This window comes from Pristiophorus japonicus, unplaced genomic scaffold (genome assembly GCF_044704955.1).
Source record: "Pristiophorus japonicus isolate sPriJap1 unplaced genomic scaffold, sPriJap1.hap1 HAP1_SCAFFOLD_30, whole genome shotgun sequence".
Classification (NCBI taxonomy): domain Eukaryota; kingdom Metazoa; phylum Chordata; class Chondrichthyes; family Pristiophoridae; genus Pristiophorus; species Pristiophorus japonicus.
The window spans coordinates 11,410,956-11,430,266 of record NW_027252779.1 but is presented as its reverse complement, the minus strand read 5'-3'; the positions used below and the strand labels follow the sequence as shown (position 1 = coordinate 11,430,266).

The following is a 19,311-nucleotide window of genomic DNA, read 5'->3' as shown; positions in this document are numbered from 1 at the left end:
AATGCATTGCCAGTGTGGAAATATTCAGCATTTTAAACTTAGCAACGTCTGCAAGACTGGAATCAGTGAATGCCTGGGCCATAGCCACTGATAACTTATCCCGAGCATTCATTTGGCCTGGGCCCCTCCTATATTGCACATTGGCTCACTGTGTGTCTATGTTTAGCGTTCACAGGCAATTTACAAGTTCTGAATTTCCCAGCAGTGAATTCATGGAGTGATTGATCTAACCGATATTCAACATCAGTACTGTTAAGTCTCAAACAGTTATAAACTCTCCAGTATATTTCACTGTGTCTTCAAGACGGTGAGATCGAGCCTGTTGTGCAAGCTTTGTTTCTTTATGATCACTTCAGCAGAACATTAAATCAACATGTGGAATTGAATTGCTGATTGACACTGTAAATTTGCCAACATTTAACTGCAGTGTGACAACAATCACCGTTATAATTAGGCTTCCATTACGTTCTTGCACGACATCACCCTAAGTAACCTAGTTGATCACAGCACAGATATCAGTTAATTCATTGCCAGTGCGAAAAAATACACATTTTGAACTTAGCAACGTGTACAAGACCATTGCCTGGATCGTGGGCACTGATAACGGAACATGAGCATTAAGATTTTCGGTATCATTATACTTTACATTGACACAACCTGAGCTCTGAGATGTGTTTTGGACCCATTGCCCCGAAACGAGGACAGAGTGGGTGGGGCAATTCCTTCCGGGGTCAGGTTTTCTTTCAAAAAGGTGTGAGAAAACTTTGCTTGGTTCACTGTCAGACCGAAATAGTTCAGTTGGGAAGGCGTTTGACTGAAGATCCAGATGGTTCATGGCTCAATCCCGTGTTTCAGCAATTTTTGGTTATTTCGCGTTCCCTTCATTCTAAGGGTAGTGGCTGATTTTATATCGGGACAGTGGGCTGTTCAGCGGTTGCGTGATAATAATTTTCAACATGAATTGTTTTTAGATTAAGCTGTTACGTTCTGTTACGTTCTATTTACACTCTGCGCAGTGTTGTAGATGAACAGTGAACAATGTTTAAGCGATGTGATGCGTTCAATGTTTATGCAGTAAATCTGTCATCCAGTGTGAGTTGGAAACACAATCCCCGCAGAGTGAGCTTTCACGCAACGTTAACACAACTTGTGGCCGGTTAGCTCAGTTGGTTAGAGCGTGGTGCTAATAACGCCAAGGTCGCGGGTTCGATCCCCGTACGGGCCATTCCAGTGTTTTTCATAATTTTTATTCGGTGTTTTAGTCACGTTGAAAATCAAATCTTTATAATGAAACAAATCCACACAGAATCACAAGGGTTGGGAATTATTTGGAATAACAGTCATTGCTACTTGCCGACGGGGTGGAGAGGCACATCTTTCTGTTTATTTCTGTTTCTTGGTTTGCTGATAAACGATGAACCGGAGGCCTGTTCCCGTAAATGCTCAAAAGTAGGAACAGACAGCCAGAACGGTTCTGTCGCCTGGAGATGGGCAAAAGACTGTAGTTCAGGACAAAAACACTAAATGAAATGTTCACCCGGCACCGAGAGTGAAAAATCCCGAGAAAAGGACAGAATGAAATAGATTTCAGTGGATGCCTACCCGCACGTGATGCTGCGGATGCGCGGACATATCTTTGGTGTTCTCCACAAAAAATGCCATTTGCTCCGAACAGTTTTACCTGGCGCGAAAGTGGTGAGACTTTGGAAGGAGCAAGCAGGAAAGACTGTGTGGGTCTGCTTGTTGGCAAGCAAATGTGTAGCAGCTTCCCTGGTGGTTTAGTGGTTAGGTTTCGGCGCTTTCACCGCTGCGGCCCGGGTTCGATTCCCGGTCAGGGAACATTGTATTTTCGGCCGTTTGACCTGCAAGGCTGTTCTTGAACAAATTCACAGCTCACTGCACTCTTGCTGCCCCAACCATCAGCAGCGCATCATTCGTTGTAGTGATACAGCACACACTTCTGTGCCTTCCGTTTCAAAGTCAGCAGTAAATGAGGAGATCTCGCTCTCGCTCAACTGGTGCTGATTGACACCGTAAATGTTGCCAATCATGGCTAACTTTAGCCTTCCGTGTACATTTTTGCGGCACATCACTCTAGCTTACCATCTGTCAATGCATTGCCAGTGTGGAAATATTCAGCATTTTAAACTTAGCAACGTCTGCAAGACTGGAATCAGTGAATGCCTGGGCCATGGCCACTGATAACTTATCCCGAGCATTCATTTGGCCTGGGCCCCTCCTATATTGCACATTGGCTCACTGTGTGTCTATGTTTAGCGTTCACAGGCAATTTACAAGCTCTGAATTTCCCAGCAGTGAATTCATGGAGTGATTGATCTAACCGATATTCAACATCAGTATTGTTAAGTCTCAAACAGTTATAAACTCTCCAGTATATTTCACTGTGTCTTCAAGACGGTGAGATCGAGCCTGTTGTGCAAGCTTTGTTTCGTTATGAACACTTCAGCAGAACATTAAATCAACATGTGGAATTGAATTGCTGATTGACACTGTAAATTTGCCAACATTTAACTGCAGTGTGAGAACAATTACCGTTATAATTAGGCTTCCATTACGTTCTTGCACGACATCACCCTAAGTAACCTAGTTGATCACAGCACAGATATCAGTTAATTCATTGCCAGTGCGAAAAAATACACATTTTGAACTTAGGAACGTGTACAAGACCATTGCCTGGATCGTGGGCACTGATAACGGAACATGAGCATTAAGATTTTCGGTATCATTATACTTTACATTGACACAACCTGAGCTCTGAGATGTGTTTTGGACCCATTGCCCCGAAACGATGACAGAGTGGGTGGGGCAATTCCTTCCGGGGTCAGGTTTTCTTTCAAAAAGGTGTGAGAAAACTTTGCTTCGTTTACTGTCAGACCGAAATAGTTCAGTTGGGAAGGCGTTTGACTGAAGATCCAGATGGTTCATGGCTCAATCCCGTGTTTCAGCAATTTTTGGTTATTTCGCGTTCCCTTCATTCTAAGGGTAGTGGCTGATTTTATATCGGGACAGTGGGCTGTTCAGCGGTTGCGTGATAATAATTTTCAACATGAATTGTTTTTAGATTAAGCTGTTACGTTCTGTTACGTTCTATTTACACTCTGCGCAGTGTTGTAGATGAACAGTGAACAATGTTTAAGCGATGTGATGCGTTCAATGTTTATGCAGCAAATCTGTCATCCAGTGTGAGTTGGAAACACAATCCCCGCAGAGTGAGCTTTCACGCAACGTTAACACAACTTGTGGCCGGTTAGCTCAGTTGGTTAGAGCGTGGTGCTAATAACGCCAAGGTCGCGGGTTCGATCCCCGTACGGGCCATTCCAGTGTTTTTCATAATTTTTATTCGGTTTTTAATCACGTTGAAAATCAAATCTTTATAATGACACAAATCCACACAGAATCACAAGGGTTGGGAATTATTTGGAATAACAGTCATTGCTACTTGCCGACGGGGTGGAGAGGCACATCTTTCTGTTTATTTCTGTTTCTTGGTTTGCTGATAAACGATGAACCGGAGGCCTGTTCCCATAAATGCTCAAAAGTAGGAACAGACAGCCAGAACGGTTCTGTCGCCTGGAGATGGGCAAAAGACTGCAGTTCAGGACAAAAACACTAAATGAAATGTTCACCCGGCACCGAGAGTGAAAAATCCCGAGAAAAGGACAGAATGAAATAGATTTCAGTGGATGCCTACCCGCACGTGATGCTGCGGATGCGCGGACATATCTTTGGTGTTCTCCACAAAAAATGCCATTTGCTCCGAACAGTTTTACCTGGCGCGAAAGTGGTGAGACTTTGGAAGGAGCAAGCAGGAAAGACTGTGTGGGTCTGCTTGTTGGCAAGCAAATGTGTAGCAGCTTCCCTGGTGGTTTAGTGGTTAGGTTTCGGCGCTTTCACCGCTGCGGCCCGGGTTCGATTCCCGGTCAGGGAACATTGTATTTTCGGCCGTTTGACCTGCATGGCTGTTCTTGAACAAATTCACAGCTCACTGCACTCTTGCTGCCCCAACCACATCAGCAGCGCATCATTCGTTGTCGTGATACAGCACACACTTCTGTGCCTTCCGTTTCAAAGTCAGCAGTAAATGAGGAGATCTCGCTCTCGCTCAACTGGTGCTGATTGACACCGTAAATGTTGCCGATCATGGCTAACTTTAGCCTTCCGTGTACATTTTTGCGGCACATCACTCTAGCTTACCATCTGTCAATGCATTGCCAGTGTGGAAATATTCAGCATTTTAAACTTAGCAACGTCTGCAAGACTGGAATCAGTGAATGCCTGGGCCATAGCCACTGATAACTTATCCCGAGCATTCATTTGGCCTGGGCCCCTCCTATATTGCACATTGGCTCACTGTGTGTCTATGTTTAGCGTTCACAGGCAATTTACAAGTTCTGAATTTCCCAGCAGTGAATTCATGGAGTGATTGATCTAACCGATATTCAACATCAGTATTGTTAAGTCTCAAACAGTTATAAACTCTCCAGTATATTTCACTGTGTCTTCAAGACGGTGAGATCGAGCCTGTTGTGCAAGCTTTGTTTCTTTATGATCACTTCAGCAGAACATTAAATCAACATGTGGAATTGAATTGCTGATTGACACTGTAAATTTGCCAACATTTAACTGCAGTGTGACAACAATCACCGTTATAATTAGGCTTCCATTACGTTCTTGCACGACATCACCCTAAGTAACCTAGTTGATCACAGCACAGATATCAGTTAATTCATTGCCAGTGCGAAAAAATACACATTTTGAACTTAGCAACGTGTACAAGACCATTGCCTGGATCGTGGGCACTGATAACGGAACATGAGCATTAAGATTTTCGGTATCATTATACTTTACATTGACACAACCTGAGCTCTGAGATGTGTTTTGGACCCATTGCCCCGAAACGAGGACAGAGTGGGTGGGGCAATTCCTTCCGGGGTCAGGTTTTCTTTCAAAAAGGTGTGAGAAAACTTTGCTTGGTTCACTGTCAGACCGAAATAGTTCAGTTGGGAAGGCGTTTGACTGAAGATCCAGATGGTTCATGGCTCAATCCCGTGTTTCAGCAATTTTTGGTTATTTCGCGTTCCCTTCATTCTAAGGGTAGTGGCTGATTTTATATCGGGACAGTGGGCTGTTCAGCGGTTGCGTGATAATAATTTTCAACATGAATTGTTTTTAGATTAAGCTGTTACGTTCTGTTACGTTCTATTTACACTCTGCGCAGTGTTGTAGATGAACAGTGAACAATGTTTAAGCGATGTGATGCGTTCAATGTTTATGCAGTAAATCTGTCATCCAGTGTGAGTTGGAAACACAATCCCCGCAGAGTGAGCTTTCACGCAACGTTAACACAACTTGTGGCCGGTTAGCTCAGTTGGTTAGAGCGTGGTGCTAATAACGCCAAGGTCGCGGGTTCGATCCCCGTACGGGCCATTCCAGTGTTTTTCATAATTTTTATTCGGTGTTTTAGTCACGTTGAAAATCAAATCTTTATAATGAAACAAATCCACACAGAATCACAAGGGTTGGGAATTATTTGGAATAACAGTCATTGCTACTTGCCGACGGGGTGGAGAGGCACATCTTTCTGTTTATTTCTGTTTCTTGGTTTGCTGATAAACGATGAACCGGAGGCCTGTTCCCGTAAATGCTCAAAAGTAGGAACAGACAGCCAGAACGGTTCTGTCGCCTGGAGATGGGCAAAAGACTGTAGTTCAGGACAAAAACACTAAATGAAATGTTCACCCGGCACCGAGAGTGAAAAATCCCGAGAAAAGGACAGAATGAAATAGATTTCAGTGGATGCCTACCCGCACGTGATGCTGCGGATGCGCGGACATATCTTTGGTGTTCTCCACAAAAAATGCCATTTGCTCCGAACAGTTTTACCTGGCGCGAAAGTGGTGAGACTTTGGAAGGAGCAAGCAGGAAAGACTGTGTGGGTCTGCTTGTTGGCAAGCAAATGTGTAGCAGCTTCCCTGGTGGTTTAGTGGTTAGGTTTCGGCGCTTTCACCGCTGCGGCCCGGGTTCGATTCCCGGTCAGGGAACATTGTATTTTCGGCCGTTTGACCTGCAAGGCTGTTCTTGAACAAATTCACAGCTCACTGCACTCTTGCTGCCCCAACCATCAGCAGCGCATCATTCGTTGTAGTGATACAGCACACACTTCTGTGCCTTCCGTTTCAAAGTCAGCAGTAAATGAGGAGATCTCGCTCTCGCTCAACTGGTGCTGATTGACACCGTAAATGTTGCCAATCATGGCTAACTTTAGCCTTCCGTGTACATTTTTGCGGCACATCACTCTAGCTTACCATCTGTCAATGCATTGCCAGTGTGGAAATATTCAGCATTTTAAACTTAGCAACGTCTGCAAGACTGGAATCAGTGAATGCCTGGGCCATGGCCACTGATAACTTATCCCGAGCATTCATTTGGCCTGGGCCCCTCCTATATTGCACATTGGCTCACTGTGTGTCTATGTTTAGCGTTCACAGGCAATTTACAAGCTCTGAATTTCCCAGCAGTGAATTCATGGAGTGATTGATCTAACCGATATTCAACATCAGTATTGTTAAGTCTCAAACAGTTATAAACTCTCCAGTATATTTCACTGTGTCTTCAAGACGGTGAGATCGAGCCTGTTGTGCAAGCTTTGTTTCGTTATGAACACTTCAGCAGAACATTAAATCAACATGTGGAATTGAATTGCTGATTGACACTGTAAATTTGCCAACATTTAACTGCAGTGTGAGAACAATTACCGTTATAATTAGGCTTCCATTACGTTCTTGCACGACATCACCCTAAGTAACCTAGTTGATCACAGCACAGATATCAGTTAATTCATTGCCAGTGCGAAAAAATACACATTTTGAACTTAGGAACGTGTACAAGACCATTGCCTGGATCGTGGGCACTGATAACGGAACATGAGCATTAAGATTTTCGGTATCATTATACTTTACATTGACACAACCTGAGCTCTGAGATGTGTTTTGGACCCATTGCCCCGAAACGATGACAGAGTGGGTGGGGCAATTCCTTCCGGGGTCAGGTTTTCTTTCAAAAAGGTGTGAGAAAACTTTGCTTCGTTTACTGTCAGACCGAAATAGTTCAGTTGGGAAGGCGTTTGACTGAAGATCCAGATGGTTCATGGCTCAATCCCGTGTTTCAGCAATTTTTGGTTATTTCGCGTTCCCTTCATTCTAAGGGTAGTGGCTGATTTTATATCGGGACAGTGGGCTGTTCAGCGGTTGCGTGATAATAATTTTCAACATGAATTGTTTTTAGATTAAGCTGTTACGTTCTGTTACGTTCTATTTACACTCTGCGCAGTGTTGTAGATGAACAGTGAACAATGTTTAAGCGATGTGATGCGTTCAATGTTTATGCAGCAAATCTGTCATCCAGTGTGAGTTGGAAACACAATCCCCGCAGAGTGAGCTTTCACGCAACGTTAACACAACTTGTGGCCGGTTAGCTCAGTTGGTTAGAGCGTGGTGCTAATAACGCCAAGGTCGCGGGTTCGATCCCCGTACGGGCCATTCCAGTGTTTTTCATAATTTTTATTCGGTTTTTAATCACGTTGAAAATCAAATCTTTATAATGAAACAAATCCACACAGAATCACAAGGGTTGGGAATTATTTGGAATAACAGTCATTGCTACTTGCCGACGGGGTGGAGAGGCACATCTTTCTGTTTATTTCTGTTTCTTGGTTTGCTGATAAACGATGAACCGGAGGCCTGTTCCCATAAATGCTCAAAAGTAGGAACAGACAGCCAGAACGGTTCTGTCGCCTGGAGATGGGCAAAAGACTGCAGTTCAGGACAAAAACACTAAATGAAATGTTCACCCGGCACCGAGAGTGAAAAATCCCGAGAAAAGGACAGAATGAAATAGATTTCAGTGGATGCCTACCCGCACGTGATGCTGCGGATGCGCGGACATATCTTTGGTGTTCTCCACAAAAAATGCCATTTGCTCCGAACAGTTTTACCTGGCGCGAAAGTGGTGAGACTTTGGAAGGAGCAAGCAGGAAAGACTGTGTGGGTCTGCTTGTTGGCAAGCAAATGTGTAGCAGCTTCCCTGGTGGTTTAGTGGTTAGGTTTCGGCGCTTTCACCGCTGCGGCCCGGGTTCGATTCCCGGTCAGGGAACATTGTATTTTCGGCCGTTTGACCTGCAAGGCTGTTCTTGAACAAATTCACAGCTCACTGCACTCTTGCTGCCCCAACCACATCAGCAGCGCATCATTCGTTGTCGTGATACAGCACACACTTCTGTGCCTTCCGTTTCAAAGTCAGCAGTAAATGAGGAGATCTCGCTCTCGCTCAACTGGTGCTGATTGACACCGTAAATGTTGCCGATCATGGCTAACTTTAGCCTTCCGTGTACATTTTTGCGGCACATCACTCTAGCTTACCATCTGTCAATGCATTGCCAGTGTGGAAATATTCAGCATTTTAAACTTAGCAACGTCTGCAAGACTGGAATCAGTGAATGCCTGGGCCATAGCCACTGATAACTTATCCCGAGCATTCATTTGGCCTGGGCCCCTCCTATATTGCACATTGGCTCACTGTGTGTCTATGTTTAGCGTTCACAGGCAATTTACAAGTTCTGAATTTCCCAGCAGTGAATTCATGGAGTGATTGATCTAACCGATATTCAACATCAGTATTGTTAAGTCTCAAACAGTTATAAACTCTCCAGTATATTTCACTGTGTCTTCAAGACGGTGAGATCGAGCCTGTTGTGCAAGCTTTGTTTCTTTATGATCACTTCAGCAGAACATTAAATCAACATGTGGAATTGAATTGCTGATTGACACTGTAAATTTGCCAACATTTAACTGCAGTGTGACAACAATCACCGTTATAATTAGGCTTCCATTACGTTCTTGCACGACATCACCCTAAGTAACCTAGTTGATCACAGCACAGATATCAGTTAATTCATTGCCAGTGCGAAAAAATACACATTTTGAACTTAGCAACGTGTACAAGACCATTGCCTGGATCGTGGGCACTGATAACGGAACATGAGCATTAAGATTTTCGGTATCATTATACTTTACATTGACACAACCTGAGCTCTGAGATGTGTTTTGGACCCATTGCCCCGAAACGAGGACAGAGTGGGTGGGGCAATTCCTTCCGGGGTCAGGTTTTCTTTCAAAAAGGTGTGAGAAAACTTTGCTTGGTTCACTGTCAGACCGAAATAGTTCAGTTGGGAAGGCGTTTGACTGAAGATCCAGATGGTTCATGGCTCAATCCCGTGTTTCAGCAATTTTTGGTTATTTCGCGTTCCCTTCATTCTAAGGGTAGTGGCTGATTTTATATCGGGACAGTGGGCTGTTCAGCGGTTGCGTGATAATAATTTTCAACATGAATTGTTTTTAGATTAAGCTGTTACGTTCTGTTACGTTCTATTTACACTCTGCGCAGTGTTGTAGATGAACAGTGAACAATGTTTAAGCGATGTGATGCGTTCAATGTTTATGCAGTAAATCTGTCATCCAGTGTGAGTTGGAAACACAATCCCCGCAGAGTGAGCTTTCACGCAACGTTAACACAACTTGTGGCCGGTTAGCTCAGTTGGTTAGAGCGTGGTGCTAATAACGCCAAGGTCGCGGGTTCGATCCCCGTACGGGCCATTCCAGTGTTTTTCATAATTTTTATTCGGTGTTTTAGTCACGTTGAAAATCAAATCTTTATAATGAAACAAATCCACACAGAATCACAAGGGTTGGGAATTATTTGGAATAACAGTCATTGCTACTTGCCGACGGGGTGGAGAGGCACATCTTTCTGTTTATTTCTGTTTCTTGGTTTGCTGATAAACGATGAACCGGAGGCCTGTTCCCGTAAATGCTCAAAAGTAGGAACAGACAGCCAGAACGGTTCTGTCGCCTGGAGATGGGCAAAAGACTGTAGTTCAGGACAAAAACACTAAATGAAATGTTCACCCGGCACCGAGAGTGAAAAATCCCGAGAAAAGGACAGAATGAAATAGATTTCAGTGGATGCCTACCCGCACGTGATGCTGCGGATGCGCGGACATATCTTTGGTGTTCTCCACAAAAAATGCCATTTGCTCCGAACAGTTTTACCTGGCGCGAAAGTGGTGAGACTTTGGAAGGAGCAAGCAGGAAAGACTGTGTGGGTCTGCTTGTTGGCAAGCAAATGTGTAGCAGCTTCCCTGGTGGTTTAGTGGTTAGGTTTCGGCGCTTTCACCGCTGCGGCCCGGGTTCGATTCCCGGTCAGGGAACATTGTATTTTCGGCCGTTTGACCTGCAAGGCTGTTCTTGAACAAATTCACAGCTCACTGCACTCTTGCTGCCCCAACCATCAGCAGCGCATCATTCGTTGTAGTGATACAGCACACACTTCTGTGCCTTCCGTTTCAAAGTCAGCAGTAAATGAGGAGATCTCGCTCTCGCTCAACTGGTGCTGATTGACACCGTAAATGTTGCCAATCATGGCTAACTTTAGCCTTCCGTGTACATTTTTGCGGCACATCACTCTAGCTTACCATCTGTCAATGCATTGCCAGTGTGGAAATATTCAGCATTTTAAACTTAGCAACGTCTGCAAGACTGGAATCAGTGAATGCCTGGGCCATGGCCACTGATAACTTATCCCGAGCATTCATTTGGCCTGGGCCCCTCCTATATTGCACATTGGCTCACTGTGTGTCTATGTTTAGCGTTCACAGGCAATTTACAAGCTCTGAATTTCCCAGCAGTGAATTCATGGAGTGATTGATCTAACCGATATTCAACATCAGTATTGTTAAGTCTCAAACAGTTATAAACTCTCCAGTATATTTCACTGTGTCTTCAAGACGGTGAGATCGAGCCTGTTGTGCAAGCTTTGTTTCGTTATGAACACTTCAGCAGAACATTAAATCAACATGTGGAATTGAATTGCTGATTGACACTGTAAATTTGCCAACATTTAACTGCAGTGTGAGAACAATTACCGTTATAATTAGGCTTCCATTACGTTCTTGCACGACATCACCCTAAGTAACCTAGTTGATCACAGCACAGATATCAGTTAATTCATTGCCAGTGCGAAAAAATACACATTTTGAACTTAGGAACGTGTACAAGACCATTGCCTGGATCGTGGGCACTGATAACGGAACATGAGCATTAAGATTTTCGGTATCATTATACTTTACATTGACACAACCTGAGCTCTGAGATGTGTTTTGGACCCATTGCCCCGAAACGATGACAGAGTGGGTGGGGCAATTCCTTCCGGGGTCAGGTTTTCTTTCAAAAAGGTGTGAGAAAACTTTGCTTCGTTTACTGTCAGACCGAAATAGTTCAGTTGGGAAGGCGTTTGACTGAAGATCCAGATGGTTCATGGCTCAATCCCGTGTTTCAGCAATTTTTGGTTATTTCGCGTTCCCTTCATTCTAAGGGTAGTGGCTGATTTTATATCGGGACAGTGGGCTGTTCAGCGGTTGCGTGATAATAATTTTCAACATGAATTGTTTTTAGATTAAGCTGTTACGTTCTGTTACGTTCTATTTACACTCTGCGCAGTGTTGTAGATGAACAGTGAACAATGTTTAAGCGATGTGATGCGTTCAATGTTTATGCAGCAAATCTGTCATCCAGTGTGAGTTGGAAACACAATCCCCGCAGAGTGAGCTTTCACGCAACGTTAACACAACTTGTGGCCGGTTAGCTCAGTTGGTTAGAGCGTGGTGCTAATAACGCCAAGGTCGCGGGTTCGATCCCCGTACGGGCCATTCCAGTGTTTTTCATAATTTTTATTCGGTTTTTAATCACGTTGAAAATCAAATCTTTATAATGAAACAAATCCACACAGAATCACAAGGGTTGGGAATTATTTGGAATAACAGTCATTGCTACTTGCCGACGGGGTGGAGAGGCACATCTTTCTGTTTATTTCTGTTTCTTGGTTTGCTGATAAACGATGAACCGGAGGCCTGTTCCCATAAATGCTCAAAAGTAGGAACAGACAGCCAGAACGGTTCTGTCGCCTGGAGATGGGCAAAAGACTGCAGTTCAGGACAAAAACACTAAATGAAATGTTCACCCGGCACCGAGAGTGAAAAATCCCGAGAAAAGGACAGAATGAAATAGATTTCAGTGGATGCCTACCCGCACGTGATGCTGCGGATGCGCGGACATATCTTTGGTGTTCTCCACAAAAAATGCCATTTGCTCCGAACAGTTTTACCTGGCGCGAAAGTGGTGAGACTTTGGAAGGAGCAAGCAGGAAAGACTGTGTGGGTCTGCTTGTTGGCAAGCAAATGTGTAGCAGCTTCCCTGGTGGTTTAGTGGTTAGGTTTCGGCGCTTTCACCGCTGCGGCCCGGGTTCGATTCCCGGTCAGGGAACATTGTATTTTCGGCCGTTTGACCTGCAAGGCTGTTCTTGAACAAATTCACAGCTCACTGCACTCTTGCTGCCCCAACCACATCAGCAGCGCATCATTCGTTGTCGTGATACAGCACACACTTCTGTGCCTTCCGTTTCAAAGTCAGCAGTAAATGAGGAGATCTCGCTCTCGCTCAACTGGTGCTGATTGACACCGTAAATGTTGCCGATCATGGCTAACTTTAGCCTTCCGTGTACATTTTTGCGGCACATCACTCTAGCTTACCATCTGTCAATGCATTGCCAGTGTGGAAATATTCAGCATTTTAAACTTAGCAACGTCTGCAAGACTGGAATCAGTGAATGCCTGGGCCATAGCCACTGATAACTTATCCCGAGCATTCATTTGGCCTGGGCCCCTCCTATATTGCACATTGGCTCACTGTGTGTCTATGTTTAGCGTTCACAGGCAATTTACAAGTTCTGAATTTCCCAGCAGTGAATTCATGGAGTGATTGATCTAACCGATATTCAACATCAGTATTGTTAAGTCTCAAACAGTTATAAACTCTCCAGTATATTTCACTGTGTCTTCAAGACGGTGAGATCGAGCCTGTTGTGCAAGCTTTGTTTCTTTATGATCACTTCAGCAGAACATTAAATCAACATGTGGAATTGAATTGCTGATTGACACTGTAAATTTGCCAACATTTAACTGCAGTGTGACAACAATCACCGTTATAATTAGGCTTCCATTACGTTCTTGCACGACATCACCCTAAGTAACCTAGTTGATCACAGCACAGATATCAGTTAATTCATTGCCAGTGCGAAAAAATACACATTTTGAACTTAGCAACGTGTACAAGACCATTGCCTGGATCGTGGGCACTGATAACGGAACATGAGCATTAAGATTTTCGGTATCATTATACTTTACATTGACACAACCTGAGCTCTGAGATGTGTTTTGGACCCATTGCCCCGAAACGAGGACAGAGTGGGTGGGGCAATTCCTTCCGGGGTCAGGTTTTCTTTCAAAAAGGTGTGAGAAAACTTTGCTTGGTTCACTGTCAGACCGAAATAGTTCAGTTGGGAAGGCGTTTGACTGAAGATCCAGATGGTTCATGGCTCAATCCCGTGTTTCAGCAATTTTTGGTTATTTCGCGTTCCCTTCATTCTAAGGGTAGTGGCTGATTTTATATCGGGACAGTGGGCTGTTCAGCGGTTGCGTGATAATAATTTTCAACATGAATTGTTTTTAGATTAAGCTGTTACGTTCTGTTACGTTCTATTTACACTCTGCGCAGTGTTGTAGATGAACAGTGAACAATGTTTAAGCGATGTGATGCGTTCAATGTTTATGCAGTAAATCTGTCATCCAGTGTGAGTTGGAAACACAATCCCCGCAGAGTGAGCTTTCACGCAACGTTAACACAACTTGTGGCCGGTTAGCTCAGTTGGTTAGAGCGTGGTGCTAATAACGCCAAGGTCGCGGGTTCGATCCCCGTACGGGCCATTCCAGTGTTTTTCATAATTTTTATTCGGTGTTTTAGTCACGTTGAAAATCAAATCTTTATAATGAAACAAATCCACACAGAATCACAAGGGTTGGGAATTATTTGGAATAACAGTCATTGCTACTTGCCGACGGGGTGGAGAGGCACATCTTTCTGTTTATTTCTGTTTCTTGGTTTGCTGATAAACGATGAACCGGAGGCCTGTTCCCGTAAATGCTCAAAAGTAGGAACAGACAGCCAGAACGGTTCTGTCGCCTGGAGATGGGCAAAAGACTGTAGTTCAGGACAAAAACACTAAATGAAATGTTCACCCGGCACCGAGAGTGAAAAATCCCGAGAAAAGGACAGAATGAAATAGATTTCAGTGGATGCCTACCCGCACGTGATGCTGCGGATGCGCGGACATATCTTTGGTGTTCTCCACAAAAAATGCCATTTGCTCCGAACAGTTTTACCTGGCGCGAAAGTGGTGAGACTTTGGAAGGAGCAAGCAGGAAAGACTGTGTGGGTCTGCTTGTTGGCAAGCAAATGTGTAGCAGCTTCCCTGGTGGTTTAGTGGTTAGGTTTCGGAGGTTTCGGCGCTTTCACCGCTGCGGCCCGGGTTCGATTCCCGGTCAGGGAACATTGTATTTTCGGCCGTTTGACCTGCAAGGCTGTTCTTGAACAAATTCACAGCTCACTGCACTCTTGCTGCCCCAACCATCAGCAGCGCATCATTCGTTGTAGTGATACAGCACACACTTCTGTGCCTTCCGTTTCAAAGTCAGCAGTAAATGAGGAGATCTCGCTCTCGCTCAACTGGTGCTGATTGACACCGTAAATGTTGCCAATCATGGCTAACTTTAGCCTTCCGTGTACATTTTTGCGGCACATCACTCTAGCTTACCATCTGTCAATGCATTGCCAGTGTGGAAATATTCAGCATTTTAAACTTAGCAACGTCTGCAAGACTGGAATCAGTGAATGCCTGGGCCATGGCCACTGATAACTTATCCCGAGCATTCATTTGGCCTGGGCCCCTCCTATATTGCACATTGGCTCACTGTGTGTCTATGTTTAGCGTTCACAGGCAATTTACAAGCTCTGAATTTCCCAGCAGTGAATTCATGGAGTGATTGATCTAACCGATATTCAACATCAGTATTGTTAAGTCTCAAACAGTTATAAACTCTCCAGTATATTTCACTGTGTCTTCAAGACGGTGAGATCGAGCCTGTTGTGCAAGCTTTGTTTCGTTATGAACACTTCAGCAGAACATTAAATCAACATGTGGAATTGAATTGCTGATTGACACTGTAAATTTGCCAACATTTAACTGCAGTGTGAGAACAATTACCGTTATAATTAGGCTTCCATTACGTTCTTGCACGACATCACCCTAAGTAACCTAGTTGATCACAGCACAGATATCAGTTAATTCATTGCCAGTGCGAAAAAATACACATTTTGAACTTAGGAACGTGTACAAGACCATTGCCTGGATCGTGGGCACTGATAACGGAACATGAGCATTAAGATTTTCGGTATCATTATACTTTACATTGACACAACCTGAGCTCTGAGATGTGTTTTGGACCCATTGCCCCGAAACGATGACAGAGTGGGTGGGGCAATTCCTTCCGGGGTCAGGTTTTCTTTCAAAAAGGTGTGAGAAAACTTTGCTTCGTTTACTGTCAGACCGAAATAGTTCAGTTGGGAAGGCGTTTGACTGAAGATCCAGATGGTTCATGGCTCAATCCCGTGTTTCAGCAATTTTTGGTTATTTCGCGTTCCCTTCATTCTAAGGGTAGTGGCTGATTTTATATCGGGACAGTGGGCTGTTCAGCGGTTGCGTGATAATAATTTTCAACATGAATTGTTTTTAGATTAAGCTGTTACGTTCTGTTACGTTCTATTTACACTCTGCGCAGTGTTGTAGATGAACAGTGAACAATGTTTAAGCGATGTGATGCGTTCAATGTTTATGCAGCAAATCTGTCATCCAGTGTGAGTTGGAAACACAATCCCCGCAGAGTGAGCTTTCACGCAACGTTAACACAACTTGTGGCCGGTTAGCTCAGTTGGTTAGAGCGTGGTGCTAATAACGCCAAGGTCGCGGGTTCGATCCCCGTACGGGCCATTCCAGTGTTTTTCATAATTTTTATTCGGTTTTTAATCACGTTGAAAATCAAATCTTTATAATGAAACAAATCCACACAGAATCACAAGGGTTGGGAATTATTTGGAATAACAGTCATTGCTACTTGCCGACGGGGTGGAGAGGCACATCTTTCTGTTTATTTCTGTTTCTTGGTTTGCTGATAAACGATGAACCGGAGGCCTGTTCCCATAAATGCTCAAAAGTAGGAACAGACAGCCAGAACGGTTCTGTCGCCTGGAGATGGGCAAAAGACTGCAGTTCAGGACAAAAACACTAAATGAAATGTTCACCCGGCACCGAGAGTGAAAAATCCCGAGAAAAGGACAGAATGAAATAGATTTCAGTGGATGCCTACCCGCACGTGATGCTGCGGATGCGCGGACATATCTTTGGTGTTCTCCACAAAAAATGCCATTTGCTCCGAACAGTTTTACCTGGCGCGAAAGTGGTGAGACTTTGGAAGGAGCAAGCAGGAAAGACTGTGTGGGTCTGCTTGTTGGCAAGCAAATGTGTAGCAGCTTCCCTGGTGGTTTAGTGGTTAGGTTTCGGCGCTTTCACCGCTGCGGCCCGGGTTCGATTCCCGGTCAGGGAACATTGTATTTTCGGCCGTTTGACCTGCAAGGCTGTTCTTGAACAAATTCACAGCTCACTGCACTCTTGCTGCCCCAACCACATCAGCAGCGCATCATTCGTTGTCGTGATACAGCACACACTTCTGTGCCTTCCGTTTCAAAGTCAGCAGTAAATGAGGAGATCTCGCTCTCGCTCAACTGGTGCTGATTGACACCGTAAATGTTGCCGATCATGGCTAACTTTAGCCTTCCGTGTACATTTTTGCGGCACATCACTCTAGCTTACCATCTGTCAATGCATTGCCAGTGTGGAAATATTCAGCATTTTAAACTTAGCAACGTCTGCAAGACTGGAATCAGTGAATGCCTGGGCCATAGCCACTGATAACTTATCCCGAGCATTCATTTGGCCTGGGCCCCTCCTATATTGCACATTGGCTCACTGTGTGTCTATGTTTAGCGTTCACAGGCAATTTACAAGTTCTGAATTTCCCAGCAGTGAATTCATCGAGTGATTGATCTAACCGATATTCAACATCAGTATTGTTAAGTCTCAAACAGTTATAAACTCTCCAGTATATTTCACTGTGTCTTCAAGACGGTGAGATCGAGCCTGTTGTGCAAGCTTTGTTTCTTTATGATCACTTCAGCAGAACATTAAATCAACATGTGGAATTGAATTGCTGATTGACACTGTAAATTTGCCAACATTTAACTGCAGTGTGACAACAATCACCGTTATAATTAGGCTTCCATTACGTTCTTGCACGACATCACCCTAAGTAACCTAGTTGATCACAGCACAGATATCAGTTAATTCATTGCCAGTGCGAAAAAATACACATTTTGAATTTAGCAACGTGTACAAGACCATTGCCTGGATCGTGGGCACTGATAACGGAACATGAGCATTAAGATTTTCGGTATCATTATACTTTACATTGACACAACCTGAGCTCTGAGATGTGTTTTGGACCCATTGCCCCGAAACGAGGACAGAGTGGGTGGGGCAATTCCTTCCGGGGTCAGGTTTTCTTTCAAAAAGGTGTGAGAAAACTTTGCTTCGTTTACTGTCAGACCGAAATAGTTCAGTTGGGAAGGCGTTTGACTGAAGATCCAGATGGTTCATGGCTCAATCCCGTGTTTCAGCAATTTTTGGTTATTTCGCGTTCCCTTCATTCTAAGGGTAGTGGCTGATTTTATATCGGGACAGTGGGCTGTTCAGCGGTTGCGTGATAATAATTTTCAACATGAATTGTTTTTAGATTAAGCTGTTACGTTCTGTTACGTTCTATTTACACTCTGCGCAGTGTTGTAGATGAACAGTGAACAATGTTTAAGCGATGTGATGCGTTCAATGTTTATGCAGCAAATCTGTCATCCAGTGTGAGTTGGAAACACAATCCCCGCAGAGTGAGCTTTCACGCAACGTTAACACAACTTGTGGCCGGTTAGCTCAGTTGGTTAGAGCGTGGTGCTAATAACGCCAAGGTCGCGGGTTCGATCCCCGTACGGGCCATTCCAGTGTTTTTCATAATTTTTATTCGGTTTTTAATCACGTTGAAAATCAAATCTTTATAATGAAACAAATCCACACAGAATCACAAGGGTTGGGAATTATTTGGAATAACAGTCATTGCTACTTGCCGACGGGGTGGAGAGGCACATCTTTCTGTTTATTTCTGTTTCTTGGTTTGCTGATAAACGATGAACCGGAGGCCTGTTCCCATAAATGCTCAAAAGTAGGAACAGACAGCCAGAACGGTTCTGTCGCCTGGAGATGGGCAAAAGACTGCAGTTCAGGACAAAAACACTAAATGAAATGTTCACCCGGCACCGAGAGTGAAAAATCCCGAGAAAAGGACAGAATGAAATAGATTTCAGTGGATGCCTACCCGCACGTGATGCTGCGGATGCGCGGACATATCTTTGGTGTTCTCCACAAAAAATGCCATTTGCTCCGAACAGTTTTACCTGGCGCGAAAGTGGTGAGACTTTGGAAGGAGCAAGCAGGAAAGACTGTGTGGGTCTGCTTGTTGGCAAGCAAATGTGTAGCAGCTTCCCTGGTGGTTTAGTGGTTAGGTTTCGGCGCTTTCACCGCTGCGGCCCGGGTTCGATTCCCGGTCAGGGAACATTGTATTTTCGGCCGTTTGACCTGCATGGCTGTTCTTGAACAAATTCACAGCTCACTGCACTCTTGCTGCCCCAACCACATCAGCAGCGCATCATTCGTTGTCGTGATACAGCACACACTTCTGTGCCTTCCGTTTCAAAGTCAGCAGTAAATGAGGAGATCTCGCTCTCGCTCAACTGGTGCTGATTGACACCGTAAATGTTGCCGATCATGGCTAACTTTAGCCTTCCGTGTACATTTTTGCGGCACATCACTCTAGCTTACCATCTGTCAATGCATTGCCAGTGTGGAAATATTCAGCATTTTAAACTTAGCAACGTCTGCAAGACTGGAATCAGTGAATGCCTGGGCCATAGCCACTGATAACTTATCCCGAGCATTCATTTGGCCTGGGCCCCTCCTATATTGCACATTGGCTCACTGTGTGTCTATGTTTAGCGTTCACAGGCAATTTACAAGTTCTGAATTTCCCAGCAGTGAATTCATGGAGTGATTGATCTAACCGATATTCAACATCAGTATTGTTAAGTCTCAAACAGTTATAAACTCTCCAGTATATTTCACTGTGTC

At 44.3% G+C, this 19,311-nt stretch overlaps 9 non-coding genes across 9 annotated transcripts; all 9 read left to right on the top strand.

The window, feature by feature from the left end:
• The first annotated feature begins 1,151 nt into the window (after positions 1–1,151).
• trnai-aau (transfer RNA isoleucine (anticodon AAU)) lies at positions 1,152–1,225 on the top strand. The gene has a single exon. It is a non-coding gene; the product is annotated as a tRNA-Ile (tRNA).
• Positions 1,226–3,262: 2,037 nt separating this feature from the next.
• On the top strand, positions 3,263–3,336 carry trnai-aau (transfer RNA isoleucine (anticodon AAU)). Its single transcript has one exon. It is a non-coding gene; the product is annotated as a tRNA-Ile (tRNA).
• Positions 3,337–5,374: 2,038 nt separating this feature from the next.
• On the top strand, positions 5,375–5,448 carry trnai-aau (transfer RNA isoleucine (anticodon AAU)). Its single transcript has one exon. It is a non-coding gene; the product is annotated as a tRNA-Ile (tRNA).
• A 2,037-nt stretch (positions 5,449–7,485) lies between these two features.
• On the top strand, positions 7,486–7,559 carry trnai-aau (transfer RNA isoleucine (anticodon AAU)). Its single transcript has one exon. It is a non-coding gene; the product is annotated as a tRNA-Ile (tRNA).
• Positions 7,560–9,597: 2,038 nt separating this feature from the next.
• trnai-aau (transfer RNA isoleucine (anticodon AAU)) lies at positions 9,598–9,671 on the top strand. Its single transcript has one exon. It is a non-coding gene; the product is annotated as a tRNA-Ile (tRNA).
• A 2,037-nt stretch (positions 9,672–11,708) lies between these two features.
• trnai-aau (transfer RNA isoleucine (anticodon AAU)) lies at positions 11,709–11,782 on the top strand. The gene has a single exon. It is a non-coding gene; the product is annotated as a tRNA-Ile (tRNA).
• Positions 11,783–13,820: 2,038 nt separating this feature from the next.
• Positions 13,821–13,894, top strand: trnai-aau (transfer RNA isoleucine (anticodon AAU)). The gene has a single exon. It is a non-coding gene; the product is annotated as a tRNA-Ile (tRNA).
• Positions 13,895–15,940: 2,046 nt separating this feature from the next.
• Positions 15,941–16,014, top strand: trnai-aau (transfer RNA isoleucine (anticodon AAU)). The gene has a single exon. It is a non-coding gene; the product is annotated as a tRNA-Ile (tRNA).
• A 2,038-nt stretch (positions 16,015–18,052) lies between these two features.
• On the top strand, positions 18,053–18,126 carry trnai-aau (transfer RNA isoleucine (anticodon AAU)). The gene has a single exon. It is a non-coding gene; the product is annotated as a tRNA-Ile (tRNA).
• The last annotated feature ends 1,185 nt before the right edge of the window (positions 18,127–19,311 follow it).